We start from the raw sequence: 24,842 nt of genomic DNA on the forward strand, positions 1-24,842 counted from the left end.
TGTAACATAATGTATTTTTTTTCTTCCAACTTTTACATTTAGGGTTTTTAATAGTCAAAGAAGATTATTTCTGTGTTCAAAACTTGGTTTCCTGGTGGAGTTGGTAAACCAGGGAAAAGTTTGCTTTTTAAACATGGCTTTCTCTCCCAGCCTATTTTAGGAGTGCAGGTGTTGTGGGCCTAAATTCTGTATTCACCATGTCCACCCTGCACCCCCTGACGTCCCCTCTGCTATAGCCACCCAGGGTTCCCCCTCCCTACTCCTCTAACACTTTATGCGTACTTCTACACAGGACTTACCACACACGTCTCCCTCCCACCTGGACCCTGCAGGTAGAAAAAAGTATCATCTCGTTTATCTCAATGATCCATGTCCCTAGCACAGAGTAAATTCTCAATGAACGTCTGTTGAAAGAATGAATGGATTTTCTTATCTGTCTGATGAAACCTTGCTACCAGCTGGCCTCCCTGGGATCCTTACCTCTTAGGCTTAAGACAAACCAGAAGTTTTATTCCCGCTTAAAATGAATATGTCCTTTGAAGAGGTAACCCTTTAAACTTTATGAAGGCGTAAACATTATTCTAAAGCAGGAGGGTGTGTTTAGGAGAGGGTGGAGATATAGGCTGAAGGAACCCATGGCCTGGCCGAGTGTGCAGAAAGGGGCAGCTGGAGACACAGAGGGGAACCCTGCCCCTGTGCATTTCCTATTGCCCTCGCCAGACTGGGATTTAAGGATTTTCAAAGGATTCTTTAGGCTGTGAGAGGAGAGAGTCCAAAACTCTTATTTGGGCTTTGTTAAAGACAATGCCTGGGTCTTTGATGTGTGATTCTAGATAAAAAGAAAAGGAACGGAAGGAATGACTCTAATAGTGGAAATTGCAGATTAGAAAAGAGGATCGTGCTATTAGAGTCTGTGGGTAATTTGGGCCACAGGATGGTCTTTCTGGTAGCCCTCACAATCTCACAAAGTCAACGACAGTCTGCCTTACTCTACCTGCTTATGAGATGGTCCTTGCGCAATGCTCTGACTTGTTGGGAAATAAGTAGGGTGAGTAACTATCTCAGGTTTGTCTGGGACTGTCCCCATGCTAGCACTGAAATTTCCATATCTTGGGAAATCCTCTGTCCTGGGTGAACCAGACTATCTGGTTACCCTATATACAATCCAAATGTACAGTGGATTGTGATCTCTTAACTTTCACACAAATATGCTGACAATTTGGACTACAGTGCTTGTGCGAGAAAGATACATCTTTAAGTAAGTACACAACTAGCCCAGTTTGCAAGGAAGTCAGTTCTGCTATCTCATTAAGATAAGGCAATCTTATCATCAGCAGAGAACTCCCAAATGTGCCTCTAAAAATAACAGCAGTTTCAAAATTAAACTTCCTAGGCTTAAACCACTATTATGATATTGCCAAAGTTTAACTTGTTGTGTGAAGATAACTCTCTCTCTCTCTCTCTCTCACACACACACACACACAATTTTTATTTTTCAGGCTTGTCATACTTTTGTTTAATTACAGATTTCATTATTTTTCACATCAACAGAACTCAGTTCATTTATGGTATAGCATATTATTCAAATGGATACTTGTTTCTAGGGTTTACTAAAACCATTTAAAAATATGTTTAATGAGGCATCTTTTCATTTAAAGTTTACCTGACCTTAATGCAAACTTTGCAGAGTGAATCATTTCATCATTTATAGAAATAAAGAGGAAGGCTGTGTAGCCACCAGATGGCTGCTGGCCCTCTAATGCCTAAAGGGCTACATGCATTTATTCTAAGAATATAGAGATAGTCAGACTGTTTATGAATTACAAATTAGGCCAGGCACAGTGGCTCATGCCTGTAATCCTAGCACTCTGGGAGGCCGAGGCAGGAGAATCACTCAAGGTCAGGAGTTCGAAACCAGCCTGAGCAAGAGTGAGACCCTGTCTCTACTAAAACTAGAAAGAAATTAATTGGCCAACTAAAATCATATATAGAAAAAATTAGCTGGGCATGATGGCATGTGCCTGTAGTCTCAGCTACTCGGGAGGCTGAGGCAGAAGGATTGCTTGAGTCCAGGAGTTTGAGGTTGCTGTGAGCTAGGCTGATGCCACAGCACTCTAGCCCGGGCAAGAGACTGAGACTCTGTCTCAAAATAAATAAATAAATAAAATAAAAATAAGATAACTCAAGAGTTAAGAAGAAAACCAAATGAAATTATAAATCATGTAAGGATGATTGGGCACAGAAGCATTACTGTACAAAATCTGTGGGTTGCAGTCAATATGCTATTCTGAGGGGAACTATAGCCTTAAATATGCATATTAGAAAATAAGAGACATTGAAAATAAATTAACCAAATTTTCAAATCAAAATTTAACTCTGTAAGCTAACAGTCGACCAAACAAAAAATGAAATGAACACAAAGAAAGGAGAAGGAAAAAATGTTAAAAAATGTCATGGCAGAAACTAATGTGATAGAAAAATAGAGGAATAGAAAAATGAGGAAGTCCTCCTTTTATATAAGGTTCTCAGCTGCCCAGACTCTGACTTGGAGACTCACCTCCCAGCCCAAGGAATATGGGTTATGGACGTTGAAGCAGATACAGAAAGAAGAGAACAAGGAACGCAAAGTATCTTTGCGGGGAGGACTGCAGAAGGCAGAATAATACCTAACACATACCAAGAGCTGTGTGTCAAGCATTATATGCTAGGCTGGTTACATAAAATTCTTTGGTTTAATTATATATCTTCCTCATTTACTGATGAGAATATTGAGACACAGGGTGGCTTAGTAAGTTCCTCAGGGTCACCAGACAGTAATTAATGGATCTGGAACTTGAACTCTAGAAGGGCTAGTAATTGGGGTTTAATTTACCACATGCTGTTAGTTAATGACGCTCTTGGCTTTAGAAACATCTTGCTCTAAAAATTCATACCTGTCTAGGAAGGTCATGGTACTATCAGTCGTTCACATTTTGGAGTGAAAATGGTTCAAACATATTGCTTTCCTCTCAACACCTAGCTGAAGTTAGCTGTATCAAAAGAACAGGCGCTTTGAAGTGGTTAGAAAGGAGTAATGCAGGAGTGGCGCTGCTTAGAAACTGAGGCTCGCATCAGACTACTGGGCAGCTGAGGTCTGGAGGAGTGGTAAGTAAAAGCACAGAAAAGGAAGTGAGAAGATGTCAAAGATAAGCTCTATTTTGAAATTCTGACTGTGGTCAGCCCCACCCTCAAGAAGAGAAGGAAAGGTTCTTCCTCTTTCTCTCTCCTATACAAAGCAGTCTTCTATTCCCAGGACTAAGAAGTTCAGGTCCAAGGGCTACCTAGGCAAAATAGAGTTGGAAGGGATTTTAGAGGTTCTATCCGTTCCACTCAGTACTAGGCTTCCCCCAACCACCCACTTACATTCATCCTCCACTCCCGACCATGTGTGCATTGTTGCTGCTCCTTCCCAGGACACCCGTGTCCATTTGGGGGTTGACTGTCCTTTCTTTTATAGGGAAAAATCTTAACTCCCTTCAATTTTCCTTCATTGGTCTTCCATCCACCCTCTGGAATTACCCAGTCTGTGTGGGCTTTGCTCAAATGGAATTTGATCTGTCATGTACTGTTGTTTTTGGCTGATTTGCTAAGTTGATTAGATCCCTCTCTCTATAAACTCAATGCTTTGGGATCAAGGTAAATGCTGGTAAAATGTTCCAGCAATTTTTTTTCAGACAGATTTTGCCAATTTGTTCCGATTTTGGTTTTGTTTGTGTTTTTAAAAAAGTGGTCCCAATTGACAGACTCATTTTGTGGGAGTAGGTTTATATACAAATCCTTGGTGTGACCCACATAAAACATCCACATAAAAAAGAAACAATAAGTATATGTTTTCTTATTGATGAACACTATTTGAAAGTTACTTCAATTCCTTTATGATGTATAATAAAATAAATAGAGATTGAGAAGAGGAGATCATCTAGTTAATAAATATGGAAAAAAGTTCCACCTCACTTTTAATTTAAAAAAAGTAAATATTAAAATGATAATAAGGTACCTCTTTTCTTCCATTCATTTGGCTACAAAACAAAACAACACCCATAAAATATTTAAAGCTTGTTAGTGCTTTTATATATTACCAGTTGAATTAGTAAAGTTTTTTACAAATAAATTTAGTAGTATCTATCAAGAGATTTTAAAATATCCATTTCCTTTGTCCAGTAGAATTCTTCTGGGGACTTATGCTAAGGAAATAATTCAAAGATTAAAAAAATACATGGTTATGCAAATCAAAACCACAATGAGATATCACTTATCTCCAGTGAGAATGGCCTTTATTAAAAAGTCCCAAAACAATAAATGTTGGCATGGATGCAGAGAGATAGGAACACTCCTATATTGCTGGTAGGACTGCAAACTAGTTCAACCTCTGTGGAAAGCAATATGGAGATACCTTAAAGTGATACAAGTAGATCTATCATTTGATCCAGCAATCCCATTACTAGACATCTACCCCAAAGAACAAAAGACACTCTCTAAAAAAGACATCTGCACTCAGATGTTTATAGTAGCACACTTCACAACTGCAAAGATGTGAAAACAAGTGTCCATCAATGCATGAGTGGATTAATATAATGTCATATATATATACCATGGAGTACTATTCAGCTATAAGAAACAATGATGATATAGCACCTCTCGTATTTTCCTGGATAGAGCTGGAATGCATTCTACTAAGTGAAGTATCCCAAGAATGGAAAAATAAGCACCACATGTACTCACCAGCAAATTGGTATTAACTGATCAACACCTAAGTGGACATATAGGAATAACATTCATTGGGTGTTAGGCAGATGGGAGGAGGGAGAAGGGGATGGGTACATACATACATAATGAGTGTGATGTGCACAGTCTGGGGGATGGACACACTTGAAGCTCTGACTCCGGGGGGAAGGAGGGAAAGGGCAATATACATAACCTAAATATTTGTACCCCATAATATGCTGAAATAAAAAAAGATACATGCCTAACGTTTGTACTCCATTATAGGAAAGTTATTTATAATAGTGACAAATTCAGCCCAAAATCCAGCAACAGGAAATAGTTAAGTAGATTATGATACATCCACTCAATGGAAGATCATGCAGCCATTATAAATAATGATTATGAAAAAGATACTATGTGTAATCTGGATGGCCCTAGTGGAAATAGGTAAGTCAATGGTGTGGAAGCAAAAAAATGTTGAGACTCAGTAGTTTGTAGTCACATGAAAAATTCTAACAGTAGTTTTGCATACACTATTATCCAGTATATAAAAAACAATGTATACAAAGAAATGCACCAAAATTATTCTTATGATAGAAAGAGGATGGGAGAAGTATTTTATAATTAGTCAACATATTAGCTCATGCCAGTAGTCCCAGCGACTCAGAAGACCGAGGTGGGAGGATTGCTTGAGGCCAGGAGTTAGAGATTAGCCTGGGCAATATAGCAGAAGCCCTGTCTCTAAAAAAAAAAGAATGAAAATAATTAGCCAGATGTGATGGCTTATGCCTGTAGTCCTGGCTACTCAGGAGGCTAAGGCAGGAGGATAGCTTGAGCCCAGGAGTTTGAGGCTTCAGTGAGCTAGAATCCTGCCACTGTACTCCAGCCTGGGTGACAGAGTGTGATCCTGTCTCACTTTTTTTTTTTTTTTAAAGTATTAACTCGGTGTCTCATTTTTAACCAAAACTACTATACAAATTAATTGTCCTTTGGACAATTGCCGAGAACTGCATCACTAACATTGACCAGCAGAAATACAGAAGTATTACTGTAATCTTGTGGGGGACTTCAAAAAAATATAAATGTGAAAACCCCCTATCCAAAAATAAACATCTCGGGGATATATTCAACCTCTCATTTTTTCTTTTGTGGCTCATCTTATAAAACTGGAGAGACCACAGAGAGGAAAAGGAGCTTTTCCTGAAGGCTTTTGAAGGATCCACTCATGCTAACAGAAAACCTCTTTTATCTCTTCTCTAATATCCCTGCTCACCTTACCCTGAGATTTGGGAGGAAAAAGTGCTAATGTTACTAGTCGCAACACAGAACGGGAGAAAAGGGAAGAGATCACGACAGAGCGAAACACTCCAGGCTCTCTGACATCAGAGGAGAATTCAGAGCTGGACTGTAACACTAAATACTTCGCCAGTGGAACAGAAGGCAGATTGCTTGGCTAAATACAAGCCTTCTTTCCCGCTCTGGCTATTTCTATTGGGCTTTTATGGCTTTAGAATTTTCTTGTATTTTGGTTGATTCCTTAACTTTCTTTTCCTTCAACTTCATTATGGAAAGCTATCTAGTGTTTTGAATTTGTCTGAGGTCCTCATTGGTATTAGCCCCAGTTATTGGGATGTTCTTGATTCTTTGAGTCTCCAGATCTCCTGGTCATTGCATATTGTGGGACTGAGAGTTAATATAAGGATGTGACTCTATCAGTCAGTTTTCACACATAGGTATGCCACCAAACACAAAGTGAAATATGGGATATATTAGTCATTGTTACACTAATGCTGAGTAACCAACTCAGTGGCTCATGAAAACAAGCCTTTATTTTCCTTATTCATGGGTCTGTTGATGATTTGGGACTGCTCTGCTTCTATTACAGGACAGCAGGGCTTTTATCAAAGCTTCCAGGTTGGGATCAGGTATACTTCATGTGTTCCACAATCCCATTAGTTCTGTGGCACATTATTCTGCTAGGGGATCACAAGAGGCCAAGTCAAACTACTTATTTAAGGCTTGTACTCACGGCTGCCATTATACAATTAGCCAAAGCAAGTCACATACCTGATGATGCTTGACATCAATGGAGTAGAGAAATAGATCCTATTAGAAGTTCATATGGCAGAGGGAGGGTGTGAAGAATTGAGAACAATAATCTAATCTACCATGGGGACAATGTGTCAACAAATTAATTAAAATAATTCAAAATAAATACCTACCGACTTGCAGAATAAGTAGCATTACCTCCATGTGTGAAAAAGATCCTATTTTTTCAATTAGACCCATGAAAACTTAATAAAATAGATCAGTTACCACAATATTTCTCTACAAGAATATGCAATATCACAGTTGTTGGTTTTGACTATGCTGGCTGTCTAGCCAATTGTAGCCAATTTCAGGTTTTGAGTTACATACACACACACACACACACACACACACACACACACACACACACACACACACACACTTGTTTTAAGGAGTTTGTAACCAGGGAGTAAAATATACCCTGAAAGGAAATCACTTGTAGGAACCACTATTTGGTAAGAAAAGGTTACCCAAGAAAAGAAGTTCCTTGTGGTTTTAAACTTTATCATATTATGGGTTCCTACCAAAAAAAACAATTGCCTTCTTTTAAAAAAGACGAAGCTGACTTAAGGCAAAAGATTTTTACTAGATGTTTACTAGATGTTTCTGTTTTAAATCTTTCAAAATAAGAATGCTTCTAAGGAAAATTTTGTAATTTTTGTTTTAGTATGAAAAAAAAGCAAGGGATAAATAAAGTCTGCATTCAAGCTACATAGGTTTGTTCACACTGGAACAACAACTTTAAACTCTAGTAAAGAAGATCTGATAGCTTAGGAAAAAACCAAGTAATGATTTCAAGTAAAGCTGATTAGGGAATTTTGTTTATCTGAATTTTAAATTAGTAGGGGCCTTTTTTCAACATTTTTGTTTTTAAGATTTAGGTTGAAATTTGGATAGTTACCAGAGATCAGGGAATTAGTCAATATCAGAGAAAGATGTTGAGGTAATTTCAATTTCAGAAAATTTATCTAGCTTTGCCTAAATGGATAAATGGGGACATTGAAGTGTGAGAGTTCGGCATTTTGTGTCTCAGCTTAGAGAACTTCCTCCTGAAATGGAACTACTGGCTTGAAGCACGGTATGTAGATGCCTTTTTCCAAAGAAAAAGGAAATTGCACGTTCTGATTAACCAGCAATTATCCCTAATGAAGGAAGAAAAGCACAATTTTTCAGCATTATCACTACCTGGCTCTCAGGATGCAATCAAGTGAGGCAAGGTCCCTATACCCATAAGAGCTTTTTGTCTTGATTAGACAAAAGTAGGGTAATTAAGCAAGTTGTAGCAATCATTTTTACAATCAAAAAGACTGCAGCAGATTTAGTTAATTCTTTGACAAATGCATAAAAATAATATTTATGCTTTTCTAAAGTCCAGTTTTTACCATGGACTAAGAGAAAAATGTCTTCATGCCATCTCAGCAGAGTTTGTATTTTATTTCACAATGTTTTGTAAAGTGAGTCAGGCATTTTAATATCAATTTTAGGGATATTTCTAACAGAAAGGTTGCACTTTCCAAAAAAGTCACATAACTGCTTAGTACCTATGATATAATTAGGCTGTGAAGCTCTTGAGGACATCTAAACTTTAACTTATGAAACCTATATAATGCCCTATAAATGCTCAAAAAAATGTGCTTCAAGTAATTTATCCATATTAAAATGATTTCACAATGGGACAATAATGTTCATTTTGTCATGTCTTTAAATATAAAGTTCACCTTTTAAAATGTATTCATTGTTTAGCTGGAAAGCTACATCCCACTCACTGATTAGAATAAGATTTTTTTTAAAATCTGTTTGTTTCTGCCTCATGGAAATGGTAGGGAGTTTTAAAAATATGAAGTGCATTTTTCTTTATAAAATTAATATGTGTCATTATAAATAGCTTGAGAAATCTTCCAAAGTGTTAGCACCTGAAGTCAATTTTGTGTTTCCCTTCAGGCTTTTTTATGCATAGTTTTTTCTAATACTTTATTATGACAATTATCAAATATACTGAAAAATTGAAATATCTGGACAGCAAAATTATATATATCTACCATCTAGATTCTACATTAGTAATTAATTTTCTTCATCACATGTTTATTTTATAATCTATTGATCCCTCTATTCATCCATTTATCTACCTTATTTTTCTGAGGCGTTTCAATGTAAGTTATAGACATCAGTATACTTTTACTACTTCAGCATACATATTGTTAATTAGGGTTCAATACTGTATTGGTTTATGGGTTTTTCTTGGTAAGATTTTACATATAGTGAATGTACAATCTTTTTTTTTACTTTTTTTAAAATTATTATTTGTCTCCGTGGTCTAGAAATGACTGTACAATCTTAAGTGTACTACTCAATGAATTTTGACAAATGCATGTATTTGTGTAATCCAAACTCCTATCAAGATAGGGAATATTCCCATCTTCCCAGCAAGTTCACTCATACCCCTTCCCAGACAATCTCCACATTCTCATCCCTCAAAAGGCAACCACTACTCTGATGGTTTTTAACACAGCTTAGTTCAGTATAGTATATATGTATATATGTATAGTAGTATATCAGTATATATGTATAGTAGTTTCAATTGTCCCATATCCTCACTGGCATTGGAGGTGCCAGTCTTTTTATTGTAACCATTCTGTGTATTTATAGTAATAAATCTTTGATTAATGATTTTGAGCATTTTTTGTGTGTGTGTTTCTAGCATTCCTATATCTTGCTTTGTGAAATCTTGGTGTAAGTCTTTTGCCCATTTTAATTGGATTGTTTGTCTCTTTATGTTGAGTTGTAGATCTTTATATACAATTTTGGATAACAGTCCTTTGTCAGATACATGACTTGCAAATCTTTTCTCCCAGTCTGTGGCTTACCTACTCATTTTCTTAGCAGTGTCTTTTGATGCAGAATATTGGTTCACTGAGTTATGCAGAATTTTCAAATGTTGACACATTTAATTATACAAAATTAAAATGACATTCATTAATATCATCACCAGTCTCATTAGAAAAGTCTTTACATATTGAAAATCTGTCAAGCCTGTGTTGGCAGATACAAGTGTTCCAAAATTCCTTTTGCTTGAAAGCTTGAATTTTATATTTATACCATCAGTTTTTCCTGTCGAAATAAGCTTATTTCATTTCCTTTAAAGAAAATATCCATCAATACCCAATTCTGCATAGCTATGGTTTATCAGTCATTCTTTTAAGTAAAAATTGGTGCTCTATGAAAAAATTGGCTAATTCAGTTTACAAGTCAGTCACATAAATGCTTTGCCTGGAGAAAACCATCATATTTCAGGGTGCAGCAGAAGTGCTTTATGCATGCTTCTGATTTTATCATAGAATATTAAAAAGATGCATACTTAATAACTCAATTAAAAAGTGGGTAAGAGACTTTAACAGACACCTCACTGAAGAAGATATACAAATGGCAAATAAGCATATGATAAAATGCTCAACATCATATGTTATTAGAGATTGCAAATTAAAACAATGAGCTATCACTACATACCTATTACAGTGGCCAAAAATCTGAAATTCTGACAAGACCAAATGCTGCTAAGGATGTGGAGCAACAGGAACTCTCATTTATTACTGGGGAATGCGAACTGATACAGCCACTTTGGAAGACAGTTTGACAATAGCTTACTAAACTACTGAACATAGTAGTTTTGCTAAAACTAAACACACCCTTACCATATGATCCAGTAATTGAACTTGTTGGTGTTTACCCAAGTTAGTTGAATATGTCCATGCAAAAACTTGCACACGGATGTGTATAGAAGCTTTATTCATATTTGCCAAAGCTTAAAAGCAATAAAGATGTCTTTCAGTAGGTGAAAAGAACAAAGATGTCTTTCAGTTTGTGAAAGGATAAAAGAACTGTGGTACATCCAGACCATGGAATATTATTCAGAGCTTAAAAAAAAATAAAAAAGAGCTATTAAGCCATAAAGAAACATGGGGGAAACTTAAGTGCATATTATTACTAAGTGAAAGAAGTCAATCTGAAAAGGCTACATAATTTATGATTTCAACAGTATGATGTTCTGGAAAAGGCAGAACTGTGGAGACAGTAAAAAGATCAGTGGTTGCCAGGGGTTGGGTGGGAGTGAGGAAGGGATGAATAGGTGGAGCATGGGATTTTTAGACAGTCAAACTATTCTGTAAGATACCATAATGGTGGATACATGACATTATACAAAACCCATAGAACTCAACAACACCAAGACCGAACCCTAAATGGAAACTATATACTTTAGTTAATAATAATGTATCCATATTGGCTCATGAATTGTAACAAATATACTGCACTAATGCAAGAAGCTAATAATAGAGGAAACTGTGAGTGAGTGGGAGGCATGTGGAACTCTCTGTAGTATCCGTTCAATTTTTTTATTATGGAGATGGGGTCTCCATAAAACATTTAAAATCTACTCTCTTTTTTCTTGTGGGACTTAATTAGATACATGTTGAAATATTTAATATTGTAGCATAGTCCCTGAAGCTCTGTCCTATTATTTCACCAATCTGTTTCTTTCTTCTTCAGCTTGGATATCTACTTATCTATCTTTAAGTTCAGTGATTTATCTGTCATCCTCAATGTGCTTTTAAGCCCACCCAGAGAAATTTTTTTTTTAAAAGAATTTGCATGATGCCATTTTGGGATGCAGTTCTTTAACATAACTAATTCAACAATGCTATATTTATTGCATACATACATTTGAGTATTCTATTATTCCTTGAATTAATTGCATAATTTCTTTTTTAAGATTTTAAATTAATAAATAATAATTATGTATGTTTATGGTATACAATGTGATGTTTTGATATATGTATATATTGTAGAATAATTAAATCAAGCTGATTGACATATCCATCACCCTACATACTTTTTTATGGTGGTGAGAACATTTAAAGTCAACTCTCTTAGCAATTTTCTAATATACATTCAAGTATACAAATATAATTTTTTCACATACAATAGTTTTACTTCTAGAATAACCATTCAGTTCTTTTAAAATAGTTTAAATTTCTTTAATGAGATATCCAATCCATTCATTCATTATGAGCATGTTTTTTCTTACATCCTTGGGTTTATTTCTGGGCTTTCTATCCTATTCCATTTGTTGATATATCTGTTTTTATGCCAGTACCATGCTGTTTTGATTAAAATAGCTTTATAACATTTTGAAATCAGGGATTATAATGCCTCTAGCTTTGTTCTTTTTGCTCAAGATTGTTTTAGCTCTTCAGCATCTTTTGTGGTTCCATGCAAATTTAAAGGTCAGTTTTTCCTATTACTGTGAAAAATGACATTGGAATGTTGATAAGGATGGCATTAAATCTGTAGATCACATTGGGTAGTATGAAAATTTTGACAAAATTAATGTTAGTGTGGATGTGGAGAGATAGGAACACTCATACACTGCTGGTAGGGCTGCAAACTAGTACAACTTGTATGGATAGTATGGAGATACCTCAAAGAACTAAAAGTAGAATTACCATTTGATCCAGCAATCCCACTACTGGGTATTTACCCAAAGGAATAGAAGACATTTTATTAGTATAAAACAGACATCTGCACTTGAATGTTTATAGCAGCATAATTCACAATTGCAAAGATGTGGAAACAACCCAAGTGCTCATCAATATATGAGTGAATTAATAAAATGTGGTGTATATATACCATGGAGTACTATTTAACCATAAAAAATGGTGAACTACCTTTTGTATTATCCAGGGTGGAGCTAGAGCCCATTCTATTAAGTGAAGTATCACAAGAATGGTTAAGCAAGTGCCATATGTACTCACCATTAAATTGGAGCTAATTGATCAACACTTACGTGTACATATGGAAGTAACATTCATCAGGTGTCAGGTGGGTGGGAGAGACGAGCAGGGGATGGGTAAATTCACTCCTAACAGGTGCAGTGCAGGCACACTTGTAGCTCTAGACTCTGGCAGTGCAAAGGAAATATGTGTAACCAAAGCATTTGTACCCCTGTAATATTCTGAAATAAAAAAATTCTCTAAAAATAACACTAGGATACTTTGAGGGGGCCTGAGATCCTGTTGTTATGCACATGGGAGCTTTGGTCTAGTCAATGTTTGGGTTAAGAATGAAACCTGGTTTCATGGTTACAGAGTTTCAGTTTGGGAAGATGTAAAAGAATGGTGGCAATGGTTATGCAACAATGTGAATGTACTTAATGCCACTGAACTGTGCACTGAAAAATGGTTATAGTGGTAAATTTTATATTAGGTGTATTTTGCCACAATTTTAAAAAATAAATAAAGAAAGAAATGAAATCCTACAGAAATGCTAACTGCTAATCATCTTACCATAGTCTTCATTTCAAATAAAAGTAATAAAGCAGAAAAAAATAGTAGCTTTAGCATAGAGATTTTGCTGATGTCAGATACAATGAAAAGAAATGAGAGCATTTGGATCTGTTAATACTTTTTTTTAATCTGTGCAGTAAACCTTTGATTTTTTTTTTGTCATGGCAGGTGCACCGTCTGTACATATACTCACTAAATTTACCAAATTCGGTCCAACTTCACAACATTTATCTTGAAAGTTGTTGAAGATAGCTGGTCCCTGTGTTCTGTTCACAAGAGTGCTCAAAGTGAGTAAGTTTTCATAGCAAAGAAAATCCTCTGTTAAGACCTGAATGAAATATAAAACCTGCACCAAGTCAGTAGTATCAGTTGATTCATCCCAAATGATTGAATAATATATATTTTCCTTTTGAAGTATTGGATAAAATTGTTCTGTTAAGTTGAAGACTGATTCATGCTTCTGATCAGTTATGGTTCTCCTTGAAAAAGGCAGTCGTTTGTATTTTGAAATGTTACCAGGGTCTAAGCATCCTACAGCTTTGACAATATGTTTTTTCACAATTTGTACATCACTGAATGGCTTCTCTTTTTTCCTGAGTAGATAAGCTACTTTATAAGTTGCTTCAGTGGCATTATTTACAGATCTTATTGCTGCTTGAAAGAACTGTCTTTGCTTTTGCTTTTCATCTTTTAATTTCTACAATACAACCTTTGGCATCTCTCTTTCTAATTTAAAATATTTGTCATCCTTATGAGTGTTATAATGCTGATGAGCATTGAATTTCTTTAATGTTGATATTGCAGTGTCACAAAGCAAGCAAATCATCTTATCTTTAGCAGAAACCAGATAATAATGCAATTCCCAAACCTCATTGAAAAATCTGTTTTCTTCTTTCAGCATTCTCTTGGTGTTTTTTGACATGATGGGCTGTTAAGCAGACCAAATTAAAAAATACTGTTGAACTGTGCAGCTATTTACAAATTCCACTTCAGACAGAAACACAGGGCACTGTTGTCCAAAGCTGATAACAGACCGGTGTACTTGACTCCTCTAAACTCTCACCAACCAGCCTCATGCGGTGGTGGCACCAGTTATGTGGGTTAAATTAGAACTCAATCACAAGCTTAGCAGCTGTCAATGGCAAGCTTAGCCCTTATGGCTTGCTAATGTTCTAATTGTGCTGGTCAATCTGGGAGGATTATTTCATTGAAACTTTTTTTTTTGTATTTTTAATGTGTTCATTTAAAAAATAAAATAAAAATATAAAAGACAAACAGAAATATATTAATAAAAATGGAGGGATTTGTTCTGTAAAATTTGGATTCAGTCACAAGGCCACACTTAAGGACCTAGAAGGCTTTAAGGCTGCAGGTTCCCCACCCCCGAACCAGGCCTCCACCACTCCATTCCTCAGCCAGGATCAGCTGGCCACCAGCAGGAACTTCTTCCTATGTTGAAAAGGTAAGCAGGAGTGGTTGTATCAGATAAAACAAACTTTTAAGTGAAAAGCTATAATAAGAGACAAAGTCATCATATGATGATAAAGACTTCAATTCAGCAAGACATTATAACCACTATAAATGTTGATGCATCTGACACTGAAGCACCCAGATACATAAAGCACATATTATTAGACCTGTAGGAAGAGATATACTTCAATACCATAAGAGTGGGGGACTTCAACACCACACGCTCATCATCGGATAGATTATCTAGACAGAAAATCAACAAAGAAACATTGTATTTAAACTGAACCTTAGACTAAATTAACCAAAGGGTACATTTCATACAACAGCAGCAGAATACACATTATTTTTCATTAACTTGTGGAACATTTTCTGAGCTAGAACAAATGTTAGGCCATAAAACAAGTCTCACGAAATTAAAAAGAACTGAAATCATATGAAGTAACTTTTCTTTTTTTTTGAGACGGAATCTTGCTCTGTCACTTTGTCTAGTATGCAGTGGCATCATCATAGCCACTTAATTATTATAGTTGATTTATATGATTAAGAATTATGTTTAAAAATTTCCTTGAAACAAATGAACATAGAGATAGAACATACCAAGTTCCTTGGGATACAAAAAAAGCAGTACTAAGAGGGAGGTCTATAGTAACAAACCCCTACATTGAAAAAAGAGAAAGATTTTAAATAAATAAGCTAATGATATATCTCAAGGGACTAGAAAACCAAAAAGAAACCAAACCCAAGATTAGTAGAAGGAAATACATAATAATAAAGATCAGAGCAGAAAAATACATGAAATTGAGACTAGAAAAAAAAATAGAAAAGGTCAATGAAATGAAATGTTTGTTTTTGAAAAAGATAAACAAAATTGACAAACTATTAGTTAGAATAATGAAGAAAAAAAGAGAAAAGACCAAAATAAATAAAATTAGAGGTGAAAAAGGAAACCTTACAACTAATACCATAGAAATACAAAGGATCATTAGATACTACTATGAACAAATACACACCAACAAGTTGGAAAGCCAGTAATGATGAATAACCCAGAAGTAAATTCATGCCTTTACAGACAGCTGATTTTTGACAAAGATGCCAAGACTATTCAATAAATGGTACTTGGAAAACTGATATCCACATGTAGGCAAATGTAGTATCTGTACACAATGGAACTATTTAATGATAAAAGAGAATGAAATTCATTCACTTGTGGCAACATAGATATGCTTGCACAGGGCCTTGCTATGTTGCCCAGGCTGGATGTGAACACCTGGGTTCAGGTGAGACTCCTGCCTCAGAATCCTGAATAACTGGTACTACAGTTGCATTCCACCATGCCTGGCTTTAAATTTTTAAATTTCCCTCTTTATTTATTCTTTGATCCATTGGTTGTTTAAGAGCATGTTGTTTAATTTCTACATATTCGTGAATTTTCCAAAATAGCTCCTGTTATTGATTCATAGTTTTATGCCATTGTAGTTAGAAACAATAATTGATATGATTTTGACATTCTTAAATTTGTTAAGGCTTTTTTTGTGGTCTACCATATGATCTATACTGGAGAATATTCCATGTTCACTAGAGAAGAATGTATATCCTGCTATTATTAGATAGAGGTAAAACTCACAAAATGTACCACCCCACAATGATGGGAGTTTTTATCTCTAACACTTGTCCACATTTAGTCTCTGGCAATTTGTTAGATACAGTTTATATTTTCCTACCCCAGCACTGGTTCCCATGGAGGTTTCTGCTCCAATGAATCATGATTCTCCATATTTCTCTCTCTCTCTGTCTGTCTTTGTCTCTGTCTCTGTCTCTCTCTCTCTCTCGGCAGTGGTTTGCCTTATGATCTCACTTCTTTTATGGAGCTAAGAAGAGTTGATGATTTTCAGTTTATTCAGCTTTTAACTTGTTTTTAGGATAGAATGACAACTTCAAGTTCCTTACATGCTGGACCATAAACTGGAAATTTTTCCTCCTTTTTGAATAATAGTTTTTGTGAGATATCGAATTTTTGTTGACAGGTTTTTGTTCCCCCAGCACTTTCAATGTATCAGCCTGCCACCTTATGGCTCCATTGTTTATGGATGGAAATCAGATTATAATCTTATTATGGATCCCTTATATGTGATGAGTTACTTCTCTCTTGCTACTTTCAAGATTCTGTCTTTATTTTTAGCCTGTGATAATTTGACTATAATCTGTCTTCATGCAACTCTCTTTGTTTATCCTGCTTGAAGTCACTGAGTTTCTTGTATGTGTAGATTCATGTCTTTCATTAATTTGGGAAGTTTTCAGCTGTAATTTCTTCAGTTATTCTTTCTGCCTCTTTCTCTCTTCTCCCTCTGGGACTCTCATAATGTGTATGTTGGTATGTTTGTTAGGGCCCAACAGGCCTCTTAGGCTGTATTCATTTTTCTTCGTGCTTTTCTCTTTCTACTTCTCATAATGGATAATTTCAATTGATCTACATTCAAATTCACTAGTAATTTCCTCTGTGAGCTCAAATATGCTGTTGAATCCCTCTAGTGAATTTTCTATTTCAATTATTTTAGTTTTCAGCTCCAGAATATCTATTAGTGTTTAGTTTCTTTTTATAGTTTCTATTTTTTCTTGATAGTCTCTAATTGATGAGAAATCATTCTTCTGGTTTTCATTACCTCTTTTAGCACATTATGACAGTTGTTTTAAAGTCTTTGTCTAGTAGGTCCAATGCCTGGAGTTCCTCATGGACAACTTCTGTTAATTTCTTTTTTTCCTTGAATGGGCCATACTTGTTTGTTTGTTGCATGCCTCATAATTTTTTTTTAAAGCTAGACATTTTAAATGTTATAATGTAGCACATCTGAAAATATGATTCTGCCCTTTCTCCAGGGTTTGTTGTTGTTTCTTGTTGTTTGCTTGTTTGATAACTTTTCTAAAGTTATTTTTCTAAAGTGTGTATTTTTTTTTTCATATGTGGCCAGTGAAGTTTGTGCTCTGTTAGCTATTAGTTGGTTGCCTTAAGTCCCTGCAGCCAAGACAATTAAAAAAGAGAGAGAAAAAAATCTTCTCTTAGTCTTTGCAGATTGGTTCTATATAAGGCCACTCCTTCAGTTCCATGCTAGGCCATTTACAACTCTGTCTTATCCCACACTTTTTGCTATGCAAAGTCTGCAGACCAGCTACAGGTAAATGCTTAGGGTCTTTGCTGACCTTTTTTGAGCATGTGTCTTGCCCTGGGTATGCTCATGGCCTTCTGATTCCCCTACACACATGGGAACTTTAAAAATCTCTATTCTACCACATCTCTCCTTTCCCAATCTCTTTCTTTCCAGGCTTTTCTATTTCTTGTCCAAAATGTTGTCCCTTGCTCCAGGCTGCTGTGATGAATAAGTGTGTCTTTAAATGCTTTCAACAATAGCCACCTGGGGAGCTGCCATATCCCTGGGAACCTCTGAGTCATAAGTCAAAACTCAACCACAGTGCTTTGAGAAGAAGGTTTGTATTGCTCCCTCTGGCACTGGCAACCTGACCAAGTGCTGGCTGCCATCCTCATGGCCACTGCTGTTCGACGGTGTGAGGGGTGGTAAGCAGGGATTTTGGAACACTGTTTCACTCTCTTAGCACAAAACAGCATCTTATTGCTTCTCCAGATCTTCTGATTGTTGTGAGTTTTTGACTAGGTTATAGAGTTCTACAAAAGTTGATTTGGACAGGTTTAGTCCCCTCATTCATTGCTTTTGCAGAGGAACAGAGCCCTGGATTTTTCTACTTTGCCATTTTTAGCACATGTTATATACTTTAATGAACATAATTTTGGTTATTGAATAACATTCTAACTAGCACATATATCATAATTTAGTTATTTCTCCAATGTTGAACATTTACTTTGTTTCTAAATTTTTTGCTTTTTTAGATAAGGCTATAATGAATAACTTTGTACATATAGCTTTTATCATTTCATTGGATTCTTTCTTTAGGATACATTTTGAGAAACATAGTTACTAGGTCTGAGAATATATTCATTTTAAGATTCTTGATACTGTTACTAAATTGTCAAAAGGATTGTACAAATTTGTCCTTCAATCTCATAAGTGATATTAAACTTAGAATTTTCCTGAAATGATTGTCTTAGTGGCAAAAAACTTTATGAGAGTGATATATATATATATATATATATATATATGTATATATATATATATATACATATATATATATATATATTTTAACTTCCTTTTAATGTTTTAAAGAAGTGCTTCTGAAACTGTAGCATGCACTAATATCACCCCAGGATCTTGTTAAAGTGTAGAATCTGATTCAGTATATCTGGGGCAGAGCTCAAGACCCTGTTTCTCTAATAAGCTCCCAAGTAGTTCTGATAGTGCTGGTCTGCAGGTCACAATGTGAGTAGCAAGCCTTGAGGTTTAAGCTGTGGCAGAGAAGGAAGTAGAGAAACCTTTCCTGAGCTTTCGAAGAAAGCGAGTTTGAAAACTCTCACTTTTAAAGAATTTTCCAAAGAAAGTAATCTCCCAATATTGTCAACATGAGATCAAAGATCAGGAAAAGAACACAAGTTTGTTATTGATGTTAATGAAGACCTTCCCCCCAAAGGAAGTAAAACTAGAGATACTGCCTGAGGTTTTGACTAAAAAAAAAAAAATCAGCTTAAGAGAGGTCCCCTCTCTAAGAAGTGTGTTGAAGCTTTGAGTTTGGTATTAAAATTAAATGTTGATTGTATTTTATCTAGGCAGGCAACATATTCAGTTTTTCATTCAAATGCAGAGATACCATGATCTTTGGTATCATGGATTTCTCTGTGAAAATATCACATCATCTATAAATATGTCTAAAAAATGTCCTTTCTGTGTTAAAAAAGATGTTTACCAATACCTTTATTTTTCATCAGGCTAATTTTAAAGATTATTGTTATTCTAAATAAATTAAAATTTTTAAAAATTAATAAATAATAAAAGACAGGGTCTCACTCTATCACTGAGGCTGGAGGGTAGTGATGCAATCATAGCTTATTACAGCCTTGAATTCCTGGGCTCAAGTGATCCTGCTGCTTCAGCATCCTGAGTAGCTGGGACTACAGGTGTGTACCACCATGCCTGGCTAATTTTTAATTTTTTTTTTTGTAGAAAAGGGGGTCTTGCTATGTTGCCCAGGCTTGTCTTGAACTACTGGCCTCAGGTGATCCTCCTGCTTCAGCCTCCCAAAGTGCTGGGATTATAGGTATGAGCCACCACCAATGGCCTCAAAGTTTTTAATGGATATTTGGATGAGATTTAATCAATGCACTAATATAACCATCTATTTAATGTTGGAAAATACAGGATAAAGTACTATAAAAATTATTTTAAGTTTATATCATTTGACACCATAATTTATACATTATCATCATTAATGTAATAGAGGAACTTTTTTCTTGTCCTCCATGATGGGGTGCTAGAAGAGTAGGATGGGCCAGGCGCGGTGGCTCACGCCTGCAATCCTAGCACTCTGGGAGGCCGAGGTGGGCAGATTGCTTGAGGTCAGGAGTTCGAAACCAGCCTGAGCAAGAGCAAGACCCCGTCTCTACTATAAATAGAAAGAAATTAATTGGCCAACTAATATATATATATAAAATTAGCTGGGCATGGTGGTGCATGCCTGTAGTCCCAGCTACTGGGGAGGCTGAGGCAAGAGGATTGCTTGAGCCCAGGAGACTGAAGTTGCCGTGAGCTAGGCTGACGCCACGGCACTCACTCTAGCCTAGGCAACAAAGTGAGACTCTGTCTCAAAAAAAAAAAAAAAAGAATAGAGGAGTAGGATGAAAAAACTCTCCTTCCCTATCATAGACCTGGACATGTCATTTAGTCTATTTCTCATCAGTTCAATTAGTATTTATTGAGAAACCACTTTTTGTTCTAGGCATTGTGAGGACTACAATAACTATAAGATACAGTCTTTACTGTTTAGTTGTTTCCAGATTAGTTTAACTGTGAATAATTACCATATAATCTTGTTCAGGGAGAAATTTGGCATACAAATAGCTGTGATAGTTCACCTTTTGGTGTTCTGCAAGTTGTTTTAGGTTGAGGCTTATGTGAAGCATTTGAGATTGCAAAGTGAAAAACAATTGAATGACATTTTCTATCCACTTTTTATTGATTACACAAACAAACGTCAAATTTTTCATTAGAGCTGTCTTCAGATGTCCAATGTTTAATAAGTAGACTTACCACGATGCTGAAATTGTGAGGACAGATTCCCGAATAGAGTAGAGTAGAGTAGTATTTCTTAGTCTATAATTTATGGTCCTTTTTCACAAACATAAAATTCATACACACATTCAAACACCTATCCATCCAGTGGGGCTCTGATATTTCCCCTCTTCTTCTCATTGATAATCGTTAGTCTAGAAGTTCCTGGGCTTTATTGATGATAGCTGTTATTTCTTCAGTAGTCAAGTGGCTTGGCTCCGTAAGGATGAATAACAAGTATTTCAAATGTGAAGAAATCTAAGTAACTGTGTGTAGGCCTAATTTCAAGAGCCATGTCAATAGTAAAAGTCATACCCTGAAAGTAGTGTGAATGTGCTGGTATTCATATTGATGCCTTAGAGTTTCATTTAGCACAGTTCATCTTGAAAACGAGAATGCTTTTGCACAATATTTAAAATTGTCAACATTTCTACAGAAGGTTTTGCTTTTTTTTTTTTTTTTTTTTTTTTACTGCCTTTACTTACTTTGTGGCTTCTCTTCCAAGAACTTCCACTTTTTGCCTTGTAGACCTGGACCTATACAGTCAAGGGTACTGGGACTCTTGTGTTGAGGCAGGCAAAATGCTAAACATGAAAATCATCAAGTGAAAGGGTGGGAGGCTTTGTTAGAGTAGATTCTAGGGAAGGATTTTCTGAGCTGTGTGGCTCTCTTTAAACAAACTTCTTGGCCTCTATCTGAGCCCTCAAGTCTTTCAAGGACTGCTAACTGAACCAGGCTCCACACTAACTATATGCCACAGCTACAGATCTCCATCCCAGCAGAAATATTTAAGCTATTGCTGTCTATGCAAGGCCCCAGAGATTAAATGTGGATGCTCATGAGTGTCTTTGTATGGCTGCTGGATTCTTATACCTTATGGGGCAGGGGATGATAGGCTAGTTTGTCAATTCGAGTTGAATATTACGAATTTCACCTACATTTGATAATAGGTTTATCAGCATCATGTAGAGTTGTATGTTTTAAACCTAGCTGTACATTGGAATCAACTGGGAAAGTTTTTATAAAATATCAATGCTCAGAATCCTCCCCAGACCAACTGAATCAGAGTCCCTAGGGGTAAGGCTGAAGTATTGGTATGTTTTCAAAAGCTCCCCCAAGTGATTTTGATATGCAACCACAGATTAGGAGCCTTTAATGTGGAGCAATGGTTCTTAAACTCAGCTGACCGTTAGAATCACTTAGGGAATTAAAAAATATCCTGATACCCAGGCTGTACCCCAGACCAATTAAAAACAACAACCTGTAGCAGTGAGGCCCAGGCATCAGTATTTTCTAACATTCCTCAGTCGCAATAAGTAGCCAAGTTTGAGAACCATTGGTGAGCATCTCTTTTCTCCATATAAACCATTTCATACCTAATACAAATATGCCCCTTGCCAGAAGTGAATTATATCAGTGTTTCTCAAACATAAATGTTCATATGATTACCTTGGAATCTTGTTAAAACAAAGATTCTGATTCAGCAGGGTTGACGTGGAGATTCTGCACATCTAGCAAGTTCCCAGGTGATCCCAGTGCCGCTGTTAAAGGACCACACTTTGAGTAGCAACGAGTTTTGCCACTGTAAATACCATCTGGATGAAACTTCTGTTAGCAAAATTTAAAAATGGAAAATAGGATTTCATATAGAGGTCTACACTTTAAAATAGTTAATTAGTCTGTGCTTAAATTTATGGCAAGAGATCATATTTTATTTGGGTAAATTAATAATACAATTAGGGAGATTTGTGTAGTCCCAGATAATACTGCAGTGTTTCAGATGGAACCATGTGTCAGGAAGACTTAAAACAGATTCAAGCATTGGGTAGTTTTGCTGCACTAAAGCAGTATTGTCAAATTTTTGGTGATGACCAACCTCTTTCATAAAAGAAATTTTAACTGCAAAATTCATTCTGTAAAGCAGAGATAACAATTATACAGATTTTACAATGCTGTTTGAAATTTTTGTTTGATGGGAAGATATGTCTGTTTTTGGAAATCCTGAACTGGAAATCCACACAATTTCTGGTTCCTCAGTGCTTCGTCTGAAACTCTGTGACTCAATGTGCAGAGAATACAGGAACCTATTCTGAAGAATTCAATTAGACTTGTGTTGAGTTTAAATTTGAAATCTTCATTTATATGATATGGATTGTGGCCAAAAGGTTAATTAGTTGTTCATGATTCATTAAAAAAACTTTCATGGTTAGCTTATTATGAGACAGTCATATTTCTAGGAAATGAAAATAATAGTGCAAAGATCTATTTAAAATCAACCAAGACAATACATTTTTTATCCTCAAATTGAAATATATGCTAATTATGCAAAATTTCAGAAAATTACACAAAAGCAAAATGTAGAAACTAAGTTATCTATAATATCATCACTTGGAAACAACCACTATTAACATCTTATCATAGAAATATACTCTGGACTTTCGTCACACACACACACACACACACACATACACACACACATATTTTCTTTCTCTCCTTTGTTTTTACTTCCTTCTTTTCATTTTTTTAAGTGAGACTATATCATATATGTTGCTCTGTAACCTGCTGCTTTTACTCAGTCATATGTCATGAACTTCAAACTTCAGATTTGCCTGACCTTAGTGCATTGCTAGATGGTAGCTTGCAGGTGGTGGTGGTGTCTTTAGCCTCCCAATAATCTCTATCAGGCCTTCCAAAGTCACCCAATAAATATTTAGTTCAAATGAAAACAGAGTGCTTGCTAGTCAATGTTGTTTCAGTATGAATTTCCTGGTGGGACCTGGCACCACCCTTCCAATTAGATTCCTTCTATTCCTTCCACAGAGCCATCCTTGCCAGTCCCAAAAGATAAACCTGTGAAAGTTGGTGAACAATTAAAAACCTTGTTTTAATGTTTCTCACGCCTTTGTTATCCTTTGGAAGTTTTTTTTGTTGTCATTCTTCCTACACATTCTAATAGTCAAAGTGATTTTTTTCCCCCAATTCATTTAATTGGGCCAGCTCCATGCCCTCTAGTCCGTTTGTTGTCAAAGATGCCAAGAAAATTTAGGTAAATTGTTTTTTAAGCTTTATTGAGATAAAATTCACATATGTTGCTCACACATGCTTGTTCTTCCCTGGCCTCTTTGTTTCATCAACATTCTTCAAACACGACGAAATATTCCAGACAATGATATGGATACAAGAAGTTTTTTTTTTTTTTTAACTTTAACAAATATTACAGTGTAAATGGAATATATACTGAAATACTAGCTTGTGTGTGTTTTTTTAAATGGTGAGAAAAAGACAGCAGTTTACCCTTATCCTTAGTAATTACCCAAAAGCAACAAGGAGAATGAGAAACAAAAATATGAATGCCATTTGTGATAAATCTAGGAGACACCTATAATTATGAACCACAAAATAGAAGGAGGGACTAGCAAGAGAAGAATCCTCATGGCTGCAGAGCCCAGACTAAGTCAGCAGAGGATAGTTCTCCAAAGTAGGAGGCACACTTTGATTTGAGAGACAAAAACCTACTTGGAATGAAATATGGTGGGCAATAGAAACTTTCTGGCGGTAGAAAATTTCCTGCAATCTCACTGCCTTCTGTAGTTCCATCTCCACTATTTTTGGGTCACTCATGTTAGTACCTTAACTCCAAGAATCCTTCAAACAACCTCTTACTGGCACAAACCATTATTTCTCTTCTGGTTGCCCTCACCCACCTCAATTCTTTACTTCCTTGCTCACCTAGTTTAAATTCCATGACCAATTGTTGTATCAGTTATTTGCATGCATTCTTGATGTCCTTGCCCTTTTTTCATTTCCTCTTACTGACCTGGGAAAATGACAACTCTAATTTGTGCATTTTGAACTTTGACTTGTGCAGCTGAATGTGGGTGGAGAAAAACCCACAACCATGCTGCTGAGTCTCACTTCAAATTTTGACATCTAGTGGGCTCTTCATGCTGCCTGGTAATCAAACTATATGTTCTTG

The sequence above is a fragment of the Microcebus murinus genome, chromosome 12 (genome assembly GCF_040939455.1).
Source record: "Microcebus murinus isolate Inina chromosome 12, M.murinus_Inina_mat1.0, whole genome shotgun sequence".
Classification (NCBI taxonomy): domain Eukaryota; kingdom Metazoa; phylum Chordata; class Mammalia; order Primates; family Cheirogaleidae; genus Microcebus; species Microcebus murinus.